This window comes from Trichechus manatus, unplaced genomic scaffold, assembly GCF_000243295.1.
Source record: "Trichechus manatus latirostris isolate Lorelei unplaced genomic scaffold, TriManLat1.0 scaffold00197, whole genome shotgun sequence".
NCBI lineage: Eukaryota > Metazoa > Chordata > Mammalia > Sirenia > Trichechidae > Trichechus > Trichechus manatus.
In genome coordinates this window covers 2,971,880-2,986,209 of record NW_004444133.1, presented here as the reverse complement: position 1 = coordinate 2,986,209, position 14,330 = coordinate 2,971,880, and the positions used below count along the sequence as shown (strand labels likewise).

The following is a 14,330-nucleotide window of genomic DNA, read 5'->3' as shown; positions in this document are numbered from 1 at the left end:
AAAAGGTCGAGAAGGGAGAGGGTTGACATGTTGTGGGGTTGTTAACCAATGTCATAAAACAGTATGTGTACTACTGTTTCATGCGAAACTATTTGTTCTGTAAGCCTTCACCTGAAGTACAATAAAAAATTAAAAAAAAAAAAAAAGAGATTATAGCCTTGGACACCCTGTGGGGGCAGTTCTACTCTGTCCTATAGGGTCACTATGAGTCAGAATTGACTCGATAGCACACAACAACAGCACTAACAACAACAAAATGAGAATATGTGCTTTCTAAAATATTGCAAATTTGACATCAGTTAAGACTGTCACTGGGTTCCTGGAAAGAAATTCAGGGATAGGACTCCACTCCAGGGACTGGAGCTGGGGAAAGGAAAGAAGATGGGGGTGATGGTAAGAACAAGGCTGATAGAAGGACTGTGTTAGTTTCCAAAGGCTGCCATAACTGGATGACTTGTAAGAACAAAAGTTTATCGTCTTACAGTTCTGAAGGCTGGGAGTCTACGATCAGGGTATCAGCCATGTTGATTCCTTCTGAGGCTTTGAGGGAGAATCTGTTCCATGCCTCTCACCTAGAGTCTGGTAGATATAGGCATTCCTTGGCTTGCAGCTATAGTATCACATGGCATCCTTCCTCTGCCTCCCTGTCTCTGTATATCTTCTCCTCTCTTATAAGGCACAGTCATATAGGATTATGACCCACCCTACTCCAGTATGACCTTATGTTAACCTAACTGATAATATCTTCAAATGCCCTATTTCCAAACAGGGTTGCATTCACAGGTACAGGGGTAAGGACCTCAACATATCTTTTGGGGGGAAACAATTCAATCCATATCAGGGACTAAGGTAGTATTTCTCAACCGGGGCTATTTTTCTCCCCAGGGGACATTTGATAATGTCTGAAGACAGTTTTGGTTGTCACAACTAGGGGATAGGGTGCTAGTGGCCTCTAGTGGATAGAAGTCAGGGATGCTGCTAAACATTCTCCGATGCACAGGACAACTCAACCCAAAATGTCAGTAGTGTCAAGGTGGAGAAACCCTAGACTGTGGTAGTAAGCAGTTCCTAAGATAAGACCTCTGGGTCAGGTTTGGCCAAAAATTGAGATGTCACATCCCTCTAGGCCAGACAAAATGTCTGCTTCTTTAAACACAAAAGAAAAAAAATTCCAGGATACCAAGAGTCAGGCACGAGTCATAGCTTTTCACACATCCTTTATTTAATACTTTTTAAAGCCATGTCCAAACAGCATTCAAATATTACCCACAGTGCCTTTGACTCTGAGCCTACTGGTGGAAATCTTGAATCAAGTGGATGGTCATGAGCCCCAAAGCTAAGCAGGCCCCCTTAGTAATTGGCAATAACTTGTATGGGAGTTGTCCAAGACCTTATACCCAGGTCTCTGTGTGTTTGAGTGAGTTCTGACTCTTTTTGGTGCTTTCTGTGGGGAGAGACTGTGAGTCCATGGTGAAAGACGATTGCTACTTTATATTGCTTTATTTGGAATCCAAGAAACAGTTTTCTCCCTAATCTAAACAAAAAAGCTTGAAGCAGGGAATTGCATATGATACTTATGCTCACTCTGTGCAAATTTGCAGCTTGTCTTATAGGAAAGGATATAGAAATCTCGTACTACTTCACTGAAAACAAACATTCATAATCTATTCGTTTCTTTTGCTCTGGGAAAAGAAAAAAATTGTTATAGAGCATTTGCAGGGCTTCAAACAGATTTGAACCAGTTCAGTCATGGCCAATGAAGCAAAACTGGAGCAGACCTAAATTTTTACAATTTGAGTGAACCGGAACGATAATCAGATGGGAAAAATTACAGGTCAAAGCCCCAGAATGAGAGACTTAGAAGAGGCATAGAGAGTGTTTTCAGGAGCCTGATGTGTGAGACTGGATTATTGGCAGGACTGTGGAGACTGACACACATTCAAAGAGGCATGGTTGGCCACCATCTTTCAGCAGGACACCACGGTTTCCAATTCTGCTCAAAATCCAACAGGCAAGAGAGTTGATTGCTAGACAATGCGTACACTGCTCTTATTTTCTAAGAAGGAGATTAGGTTTCTAGCAGGGCTTTGACCCATAATTTTTGCCATTTCAGTTATCATTCCAGGTCACACAAATTGTAAAAATTTGGGACTGTTCTGGTTTTGCTTCCTCAGCCATGACGGAACTGGGAAGAGCCCTGAGCATTTGCCAGGGAGTTTCGAAATGAGGCATCCCACGGGGCTAGCTAGGGCTCCTTAAATATCTGCTGCTTTATCAAGGTCAGGGTTAGCATTAGGGAACATCACAGCACTGAGCCTTAAAGACTAAATCAAGGGTGAGACCCTAGCTATGAAGAAAGTCAGTCACAGAGGAGGAAAATGAGGTAGGCCCTGATAGGACCCGTCCATCAACATTTTTTATTAAACTCTCTTTTACCATGTGCAATAACCTGTAACAAATTTAGTCTTCATATAACCTACTGTTCTATGACAGCTTTCATTTGTATATTACTTTATACTTTTCAAAATATTTTTACACATTCCACTCTATAGATTTCCATAATACTCCTGTGAGATTGTTACTAGTGGTCGAGTTAATTCCAGCTCATGGTGATGCCATGTGTGTCAGAGTGAAACTGTGCCCCACTGAGTTTTCAGTGGCTGATTTTTTGGAAGTAGATTGACAAGTTTTTTTCCGAGGTACCTCTGGGTGGGCTCGAACCACCAACCTTTCCATTACCAGCCAAGCACACTAGCCATTTGTACCACCCAGGGGATATAGGGAGGTATTATATCATTTTACACACAACAACTGAGCAAAATAAGTAAGGCCATTTGGCTAATTAGTTTTTAGCAGAACTAAAACTCAAGTTTCTATGACTTATATACAAGTACATGTTTTCCATCATGCCACCTTACTTTCTCCTTCACCCCACGCCCCCACCACCACCCACATGGCTTCCCCAATTACAAAGCCTAAAAATCAACACCTTAACTTCAAAGCAAAACTAACCTTAAAAAACAATGAAACTCTTTACATAGCTCTTAATTACCCAGATATTTGAATTAAAAGAGTATAGAAGAGTATAAATTAGTAGTTAATATTTAAGAAGAGGTTTTAAAACATGTTTTATTATATTTATGATATTCTTCAACAGTATTAATACTATATATTTATTTACTATAAACCCTCATTCTTATATGGGGCTGTGAGACTAATAGAAGTAATAAGAGTGAACATCATAATCACAGCAACCTGATTATAAAGTGCTTCCACACAATTTCTTCTAGAAAACCTTTTACCAGCAGTCATATACAGTCAGATTCTTTCACATATGGAAGCCACAAGCACTCATAGTGATTAATTTATACTTTTTTCATTTGAAGAGCTCCCTAATTTAAATTCCTATTCCAGGAGAATTCAGTTGTATCACAAATGCTTCAGCCTCTGATCTTATAGGCATCTGAAATTTTCAATCAGTGTGTAGGGAAATCTCCCAACCCATCTTGCATTCATTGGCAAAACATAAATCCAAACCAGATGTAAATGATGTACAATATGCAAGGAATTACTTTCCTGTGATCTAAGCATAACACCACTTTCCTGGAGGGAGCTTTCTCAGCAGTTCACCTGGTAAATTGGAACTGCTTGTGGTTCTAGGCACAGGTGTGAAAACAGGCATCTCTAAGTGATGCCAAAGAACACACATAATTTTTTTTTTTTTTTTTTTTAACTTCCCAAGTGATGGCATTCCATCCATGAGAAGCTTTCATGTTTCTTGGCTGACAAAATTGGCTCATTCTAGACTAGACTGGCTGTCTCTGTAGTAGTGGAACCAAGTCAAAAGTTTCGAAACATTTCTTTCTTCGTTGTGCTTTAGTCTGTGGATCTGGTTCATTGTAACTTTCCAGATGGATCCAACCAACTGGTCAGTTTGCTATTCTGTAAAACAATAACCTTCAAACTGGAGCATGCATACTATGAGGCACACAAAGATATTCGAACTGAGATACAGGTAAGTTTTAAAGGAAAAATTTCTAAATCCTCAACTTTCATAGGTACATTTTTTCATAAAATTGACCAGCCTGTCTTTTAAATAACTATCTATATGGGATCAAACTGACAACAGCAACTTAAAAAGTTAGATAGGCGCTTAGGAGGTAGTGAGTTTATGTAACAGTGGAGGAATGATTTGGAAAAGGACGGTGAGAATGGTTGCACAACTTGAAGAACGTAATCAATGTCACTGAATTGTACGTGTAGAAATTGTTGAATTGGCGTATGATTTGCTGTGTATATTTTCAACAACAATAACAAAAACAAATTATTTTTAAAAAAGACATTGACGAGCCTGGCAGCTCAGTGACATTCAAGCTGTCAAGCCCTTTCTCCTTTCTTGTCTTCCCTTTTACAATCACCTTCTTCCCACTTTCCAAAAGGAGAGTCCACCCCTCACCCTTCTCACATCTTACTGTGGAGTGAGAAAATCTAGAAACAATTCCAAGTATTGGTACTCAATTGTACTGTAATGCCTTGTAATTAGGTGGTGTGGTAGCTGCTAATGGCTCCCAAAGATATGTCCATTTTCTAAGCCCAGAATCTATGAATGTTACCTTTTTTGGAAAAAGGGTTGTTGCTGATGTAATTAAATTAAGGATTTTGAGATGACGAGATTATCCTGGATTATCTGGGTGGGCCCTACATGCCTTTATAAGAGAGAGGCAGAGGGAGAAAATATTGGCTTATTCTAGACTAGACCAACTGCCTCTGTGATAGTGGAACCATGTCAAACACACAGAAGAGGAACCAACCATATACCAACGAAGACCGAGACTGGAGTGATGTGGCTTGGCAGCTGCCAGAAGCCAAACAAGGCAAGGAACAGATTCTCCCCTAGAGCTTCCAGAGGGTGAGTGAACTTGCCAACACCTTGGCTTCAGCTCAGTGAAACTGATTTCAGACTTCTGGCCTCCAGAACTGTGAGACAATACATTTCTGTTGTTTTAAGCCACCAAGTTTGTGATAATTTTTTACAACATCTGCAAGAAACTAATACACCATATATCAGTCAGTTTGTTGTACTGTTGTAGCTTGCAAGTTGCTATGATGCTGCCCGTTATGCCAGCAGGGTAACTCATGGTGGACGGATTTCAACAGAGCTTCCAGGCTAAGACAGACTAGGAAGAAAGCCCTGGTGATCTATTTCTGAAAATTAACCGAAGAAACCCCTATGAGTCACAACAGAATATTGTCCAAAATAGTGCTGGAAGATGAGCCCCCTGGGTGGAAGACACTCAAGATAAACAGTGACCACAACAATGGACTCAAGCATATCATGGCTGTGAAGATGGTGCAGAACTAGGCAAAGCTCTGTTCTGTTGTACGTGGGGTCTCCATGACTAGGAACCAACTTAATGGCAGCTAACATAGGGAAACCAATACAGGTGGTCTCCAATTCTTTTTTTGAACAACATTGAAAGATGTCCTAATAAATTTGTCAGACAAAACTCTAAAAAAAAAAAAACCTCATTGCCGTAGAGTCCATTGCGACTCATAGAGTCCCTATAAGACAGAGTAGAACTGCCCCATAAGAGTTTCCAAGGAGTGCCTCATGAATTCGAACTGTGGACGTTTTGGTTAGCAGCCATAGCACTTAACAACTATGCTACTAGCGTTCCCTTGTCAGGTAAAGGACTATAAAAAGAATTTTTGGTGAAAGACTACCAAAAATTGTAATTTTTTTGACATGTAACTAAAAAGAAAGTCAAAGAATTCAGTGACATTGCTATAACAAAATTCTTTCTATTCTTATCTACTTATATATGTGAATAAAGTTTCTCAGTATTTACATCTATAAAAATGGAGAGTAGGAATAACATCAATGCTGAGCCCCGTCTCTTTCTAGCATATTTATCCACGGATGCTAGAACTAATGAATTAATTTAAACAAGAAGCTCCATCCACTGTATTAAGAAATACATTTCCAATAAAATGTTATGTATAGTAATAATTATTTTAAAAATTTATAATATAGTTATGTTGTTTTGATCAATTATATCTAATAGTGATAATTCAATTCTAAAGAAAAGTTTTAATATTCAGAGCCTAAGGTCAAAGGATATTTAATATCTAAAAATTTAAATTAATGTCTTTTTGGTAAAGAAAAGTATGGTAAGGTGATCAATAAAAAATTTCAAGTATAAAAATACATTACATTTAGTTAAAATTATGTGGGGAAAATGGAATAGAAATATGAATTCAAGAATAAAAGGGAACAGTCTAAAATTTCTATCTGTTAAAGAAATATAAATGCAATCGTGATTTGTTATTTATCATTATAGCATTTATTTGCTAATCAAAAGGTTGGCAATTTGAATCCACCAGCCGCTCCTTGGAAACCCTATGGGGCAGTTCTCCTCTGTCCTCTAGGGTCACTATGGGTCAGAATTGACTCCATGGCAACAGGTTTTGTTTTTGTTTTTGTTTTTGTTTTTTTACAGTATTTATATTCTACTGAATCCATTTCTTAAAGCAGTAAAGTAGTTATATTTTAAAGTGTAAATATAATGTGCTGGAAAATTACGTTCTTTGAAACTATGTAAACTTAAGATAAAAAAAGTTTAGAAGTCAAGCTGAAATGGTGCAGGGAGGCATAGTCTTTTTATCAAAATTCTTCTACACGGTGAAAGTGAAGAGGACTTGAAGCACTTACTGATGAAGATCAAAGACTACAGCTTTCAGTATGGATTACACTTCAACATAAAGAAAACAAAAATCCTCACAACTGGACTGATAAGTAACATCATGATAAACGGAGAAAAGATTGAAGTTGTCGAGGATTTCATTTTACTTGGATCCACAATCAACGCTCATGGAAGCAGCAGTCCAGAAATCAAACGATGCATTGCATTAGGCAAATCTGCTGCCAAAGACCTCTTTAAAGTGTTCAAAAGCAAAGATGTCACTTTGAGGACTAAGGTGAACCTGACCCAAGCCATGGTATTTTCAATTGCCTCTTATGCATGCAAAAGCTGAACAATGAATAAAGAAGACTGAAGAATTGACACTTTTGAATTATGGTGTTGGTGAAGAATATTGAATATACTATGGACTGCCAGAAGAATGAAAAAATCTGTCTTGGAAGAAGAACAACCAGAATACTCCTTAGAAGCAAGGACGGCAAGACTACGTCTCGCATACTTTGGACGTATTATCAGAAGGGACTAGTCCCTGGAGAAGGACATCATGCTTGGTAAAGCAGACGGTCATGGAAAAAGAGGAAGACCCTCAACAAGATGGACTGACACAGTGGCTGCAACAATGGGCTCAAGCAAAATAACAATTGTAAGGATGGTGGAGGATTGGGCATTGTTTTGTTCTGTTGTACACAGTGTCGCTATGAGTTGGAACTGACTTGATGGCACCTAACAACAGCAAGCATTGTCCTTATTTTTTCTTCCATGATCTTTATAGTTTTATATTTAGGTCTTTGATCCATTTTGAATTAGTTTTTTGTGTATGGTGTGAGGTATGAGTCCTGTTTCTTTTTTTTTACAAATGGACATCAAATTTTGCCAGTAACATATGTTAAAGAGACTGTCTTTTCCCCCATTTAATGGACTTTGGGCCTTTGTCAAAGATCAACTGACCATAGGTGGGTGGATTTATATCTAGGTTCTCAATTCGGTTCCATTGATCTATGTGTCTGTCATTGTACCTGTACCTGTCTGCTTTTACTACCATGGCTGTCTAGTGGGTTCTGAGGTCAGGAAGTGTGAGTCCTCCTGCTTTGTTCTTCTTTTTCGACAATGCTTTACTTATCCCAGGCCTCTTTCCTTTCCATATAAAGTTAATGATCAGGTTTTCCATCTAGTTAAAGAATGCTGTTGGTATTTGGATCTGGATTGTGTTATGTCTGTAGACTGCTTTGGGTAGGATTGACATTTTTACTGTGTTGAGTCTTCCTATCCATGAGTATGGTATGTTTTTCCATTTATGTAGGTATCTTTTGGTTTCTTGCAGTAGTATTTTGTAGTTTTCTTTGTATAGGTCTTTTTCATCCTGGTTAGATTTATTCCTCAGTATTTTATTTTATAAGGGGCTATTATAAACGGTATGTTCTCCTGATTTCCTTTTCATAGTTCTCTTTCTTGGTGTATAGGAATCCAGCTGATTTTTGTGTTTATCCTATCCTGCTACTCTGCTGAATGTTTCTATTAGTTCCAGTAGTTTTCTTATGAAATCTTTAGAGTTCTCTATGTATAATATCAAATTGTCTGCAAATAGGGATAGTTTTACTTCTTTCTTACCAATTTGGATGCCCTTTATTTCTTTTTCTTGCCTTATTGCTCTAGCTAGGACTTCTAGCACAATGTTAAATAGAAGTGGTGAAAAAGGACATCCTTGTCTTGTTCCTGTTCTCAGAGGGAATGCTTTCTGCCAGTCTCCATTGAGAATGATGTTGGCTATCGGTTTTGTATTTAAAAAATTTTTTTAAAACTCATTGTCATTAAGTCGATTCTGACTCACAGCAACCCTATAGGACAGAGTTGAACTGCCCTATAGGGTTTCCGTGGAGTGGCTGGCAGATTCAAGCTGCCAATCTTTAGGTTGGGAGCCAAGCTCTTAACCACTGTGCCACCAGACGTCCAAACCAAACCCGTTGCTTTCGAGTCATTTCTGACTTATAGTGACCCTATAGGACAGAGTAGAGCTGCCCCATAGGGATTCCAAGGAATGGCTGGTGGATTCAAACTGCCAACCTGTTGGTTAGCAGCCAAGCTATTACCCACTGTGCCACCAGGGCTCCCTTGGTTTTCTGTTGATGTCTTTTATTATGTTGAGGAATTTTCCTCCTATTCCTATTTTATTGAGAGTTTTTATCAGGAATGGGTGTGGGACTTTCTTGAATGCCTTTTTTGCATTGATTGAGATGATCATGTGATTCTTTTCTCTTGTTCTATTTATGTGGTAGATTATGTTGATTGATTTTCTAATGTTGAACCATCCTTGCATACCTGGTATGAATCCCCCTTGTTCATGGTGTATTATCTTTTTGATCTGAGGCTGAATTCTATTGGCTAGAATTTTGTTGAGAATTTTCGCATCTATATTTATGAGCAACATTGGTCTGTAATTTTCTTTTTTTGTGGTGTCTTTACCCTGGTGACGTAGTGGTTAAGAGCATTGGCTGCTAACCAAAAACTTGGCAGTTCGAATCCACCAGGTCCTCCTGGAAACCCTATGCGGCAGTTCTACTCTGTCCTATAGGGTTGCTATGAGTCAGAATCGACTCAACGGAAGTGGGTTTGGTTTGGTTTTGGTTTTGCCTGACTTTGGTAACAGGGTTATACTGGCTTCATAGAATGTATTCGGGAGTATCCCCTCCTTTTCTATGCTCTGACATAGTTTGAATAGCACTGGTGTGAGCTCCTCTCTTTGGTAGAATTCTCCAGTGAAGCCATTCTGGCCAGGGCTTTTTTTGTTGTTGTTGTTGGAAGTTTTTAATTATCTCTTCAATATCTTCTCCTGTTATGGATCTGTTCAGATTTTCTACCTTAGTTTGTACTAGTTTAGGTAGATAGTGTGTTTCTAGAAATTTGTCCATTTCCTCTAGGTTTTCAAATTTGTCAGAGTGTAGTTTTCCATAGTACTCTGTTATGATCTTTCTTATTTCAATTAGGTCTGTTGCTTCTTCTAATATTTTTCTTTTGTCAGTTTGGCCAATGGTTTGTTGATCTGGTTGATCTTTTCAAAGGGCCAACTTTTGGTCTTGTTGATCCTTTCTATTGTTTTCCTGTTCTCTATTTCATTTATTTCTTCTCTGATCTTTATTATTTCCTTTCTTCCGGTGGCCATGGGCTTCTTTTACTCTTCTCTTTCTATTTGTTTGAGTTGTAGGGCTAACGTTTTGACTGTGGCTTTTCTTTTTTGATGTGTGCATTTATTGCTATAAATTGACCTCTGAGCACTTCCTTTGCTATGTCCCAAAGGTTGTGGTATGATGTGTTTTCATTGTCATTTGATTCTAGGAATTTTTTTTTAATTCCATCTTTGATGTCTTCTATTATCCAATGGTTTTTAAGAAAGATGTTATTCAGCTTCCAAGTTTTTTATTTATTTTGTTTGTTTTCTTCCTATTAATATCTACTTTTATGGCATTGTGATCAGAGAAGATGCTTTGTATTATTTCTATGTTTTGGATTTTATTGAGGGTTGCTTAGTGGTCTAAAATGTGGTCTATTCTGGAGCATGTTCCTTGTACGTTGGAAAAGAATGTACACTTTGCTGCTGTTGGGTGGTGGAGTGTTCTATATATGTCTATGAGGTCAAGTTGATTGATTGTGGTCTTTAGATCTTCTGTATCTTTGTTGACTTTTTTTTAGATGTTCTGCTCTTTACTGAGAGTGGTGTGTTGAAGCCTCCTATTATTGTTGTGGAACTATTTCTCTTTTCAGTGCTGTTAGAGTTTGTTTTATGTATGTTGGAACCCTGTTGTTGGGTGTATAGATATTTATTAAGGTTATGTCTTCTTGGGGGATTGCCCCTTAATCATTATATAATGTCCTTCCTTGTCTTTTATGGTGAATTTTGCCTTAAAGTCTATTTTACTTGAGATTAACAGACACTCCTGCTGTTTCTTTGGTTGCATTTTGCTTGATATATTTTCCATCCTTTGAATTTTAATGTATTTATGTCTTTGTGTCTAAGGTGTGTCTCTTGTAGACAGCATATTGTTGAGTCATGTTTTTTAATCCATTTTCTCACTCCTTGTGTCTCTGTGGGTGCATTTAAGCCTTTTACATTCAGTGTGATTATCGATAGCTGTGAGTTTATTGCTGTCATTTTGTCGTGCTTTTTTTTTTCTGGTGCTGACATTTTCTTTGTTCCTCTTACTTTCCTGTGCTGAGTTCCTTTTGTTTATGGAACTTCTTTTCATTTATTTTATTTTTTAGATTTTGTGTTTATTAAGTCTTTATGTTTTTCCTCTTTTTTATTTTGGTGAGTAGGTTTGTTAACTATCTTTGTAGTTACATTGAAATTTACTCTTATCTTCCTAAGTTTAAACCAGTCATTTATTACTTGATATCACCTTGATTTACTCTTCATTTGAAAGTTCTATACCCATATCTTTTATTCTCCCTTTTATTTTTTGACATAGCCATCATTTACAGATTGATATCTCTGGTTCCCTGTTTTAAATCTTTTAGTTTTGTTTTATTATTGAGAGTTCTTTACCTAGGTTGGTATCTGGCTGATGCTATCTTTTGCATAGTCTCAGGTTGTTATCTGTGTTGTTGGTTCTCTATCTGAAGGACTCTATTGTTAGGTTTTAAGAAGATTTCAGGGGATATTTTAAGGTTTAAAGATTATTTCAGGGCAATAGTTCCAGGGGTTCATCCAGCCTTGATGTCTCCAGAAAGTCTAGAATCCATTGAGAATTTGAAATTTGTTCTGCATTTTCTCCCTTTTGATCAGGATTCTTCTACAGAATCTTTTATCAACATATTCAGTAATGGCAGTAAGGCCCCATCCAGTTCTTCTGGTCTCATGGCAAAGGAGGCAGTTGTTCATGGAGGCAATTAGCCACACATTCCATTTCTTCCACCGGAGGCCTCTTAATGCCTAGGTTCTGAATATGCACAGTGTCATTCTTAAGTACATACCATTGGCCAAAGCAAGTCACCTGACCAAGCACAGAGCCAAGGAATAGAGAAGTGCACTTTGTCCATGATGAAGCCATGGCAAGGGTGTAGAAGCAGGGAGGGATGAAGAATTGGGATCAAAATTTTAATTTAACATGAGGGATAAGATGTTTAAGAAAGTAAAGCAGGTATGTAGTGTTTCTTATTATTTTTCTCTTATTCAGGTTGTTGTTTTTAGGTGCCGTTGAGTCAGTTCCCACTCATAGTGAGCCTACGTACAACAGAATGAAACACTGCCCGGTCCTGCGCCATCCTCACAATTGTTGTTAAGCTTGAGCCCATTGTTGCAGCCACTATATCAATCCATCTCATTGAGGATCTTCCTCTTTTTCACTGACCCTCTAGTTTACCAAGCATGATGTCCTTCTCCAAGGACTGATCCCTCCTTATAATATGTCCAAAGTATGTGAGATGTAGTCTCTTCATCCTCGCTTCTAAGGAGCATTCTGGCTGTACTTCTTCCAAGACAGATCTGTTCATTCTTTTGGCAGTCCATGGTATATTCAATATTCTTCACCACCACCACAATTCAAAGGCGTCAATTCTTCTTTGGTCTTCCTTATTCATTGTCCAGCTTTCGCATGCATATGAAACGATTAAAAACACCATGGCTTGGGTCAGGTGCACCTTAGTCTTCAAGGTGATATTTTTGCTTTTCAACACTTTAAACAGGTCTTGTGCAGCACATTTGCCCGATGCAATGTGTCTTTTGATTTCTTGAAAGCTGCTTCCATGGGTGTTGATTGTGAATCCAAGTAAAATGAAATCCTTGACAACTTCAGTCTTTTCTCCATTTATCATGATGTTGCTTATTGGTCCAGTTGTGAGGATTTTTGTTTTCTTGATCTATGTACAGATTGCTCATGAGCACAATTAAGTGCTCTGGAATTCCCATTTTTTCACAATGATATACGTAATTTGTTATAATTCACACAGTCGAATGCCTTTGCACAGTCAATAAAACACAGCTGAAAGCTTTCCACCAGGGATGACCTGCTGGTATTTGAATACTGGTGGCATAGCTTCCAGCATCACAGCAACACACAAACCCCTACAGTACAACAAACTTACAGATGCATGGGAGTATTCAAGTTAGTAGGCCTAATTTTGGGCTGTATATGAGAACTTTAGGGTCATAGCGTGTCATGGTTTGAATTATGTCCCCCAAAAAATGTGTGTATCAGTTTGGCTGGGCCCTGATTCCTGGTACTGTGTGATTTTCCTGTATGTTGTAAACCTGCCTTTATGATGTTAATGAGGGAGGATGGGTGGCAGTTGTGTTAGTAAGGCAGGACTTGATCTACAAGACTGGATTGTGTCCTGAGGCAATGTCTTGAGATATAAAAGACAGAAGTGAGCAGTGAGACAGGGGGACCTCATACCATCAAGAAAGCAGTGTCGGGAGCAGAGCGTGTCCTTTGGACAGGGGTCCCTGCACCGAGAAGCTCCCAGTCCGGGGAAACACTGATGAGAAGGCTGAGAGAGAGAAAGCCTTTCCCTGGAGCTGACACCCTGAATTTGGACTTTTAGTCTGCTTTACTGTAAGGAAATAAATTTATCTTCGTTAAAACCATCCACTTGTGGTATTTCTGTTATGGCAGCACTAGATGACTAAGACATAGCGTTTTTCATGAAAGCTATTTGGGGTGGGGTAAGGAGTGAGAGGTAGTCAGTCTTGAGAAAATTACTCATGTATCAATTTCTTAACTTGTCTTCCATTCAAGTGGAGCCACAATGTTCATTTTCTTGGTGGATTCAAAGTTTATAAAAAATGGGCTGTTCATATGAAGATACTGTTTTTAACTTGCCCACTAGAAATAGAATACTCTTTCAATTATTTTTCCACTATTGGCAATGAGATTACTATAAGCCATCCACACTCTTTGACAAATTGCTCTTGCAACCAACATCCAGATTTTAATCCAGCTCATTGGTGTTAAGGATGTGATCTAGAGTAATAGAAGAGTTTATGCTCTTATATCAAGCTAAGTTACGGGTATGAGGATCAAACTTCCATATTTGCCTTCCTGGCCTGGGGCCATCCATTTCAGTAGAGCAATGACTGTGTTCCTCTAATTAACAAAGGTATACTTTACAAAGAACTAACTGCTTCTTGTTCATATATTGTTTTGTTTTGTTTTTCTGGGCAACCATTACCACTCTTTATTTCCAAAACTTTTCATCACCCCAAACAAACTCTGTACCCATTAAGCAATAACTTCCCATTCCTCACTCCTCTCAGTTCCCAGTAACCACTAATCTACTTTATGTTTCTATGCATTTGCCTAGTCTAGAACTAAAGCTGTCTCTCTCTCTTTCCCCAGCTACAGAGGGCTGTCTTGCATTAATAATGTGTGGTATTTCCACACCTGAATAGGGTCAACGCATAGAAATAGGGTCATACAATACTCATCTTTTTGTTCTGACTTATTTCACTTGGCATAATGTTTTCAAGTTTCATCCATGTTGTAGCATGATCAGAACTTTATTTCTCTTTATGGCTAAATAATATTACATTTTGTTTATGCATTCATAGGTAATGGGCCACACATTATTTTTAAGTCTACAAATCAATACTTTACTTTTTTAAGGCTAATCAAAATTCCTGTTTCTGAATTAAAGCTT

At 38.2% G+C, this 14,330-nt stretch overlaps 1 protein-coding gene across 1 annotated transcript in view; it reads left to right on the top strand.

Annotated features, from left to right (window-relative positions):
* C9 (complement C9) overlaps positions 1-14,330 on the top strand; it is an 80,898-nt gene that overhangs the window by 21,601 nt on the left and 44,967 nt on the right.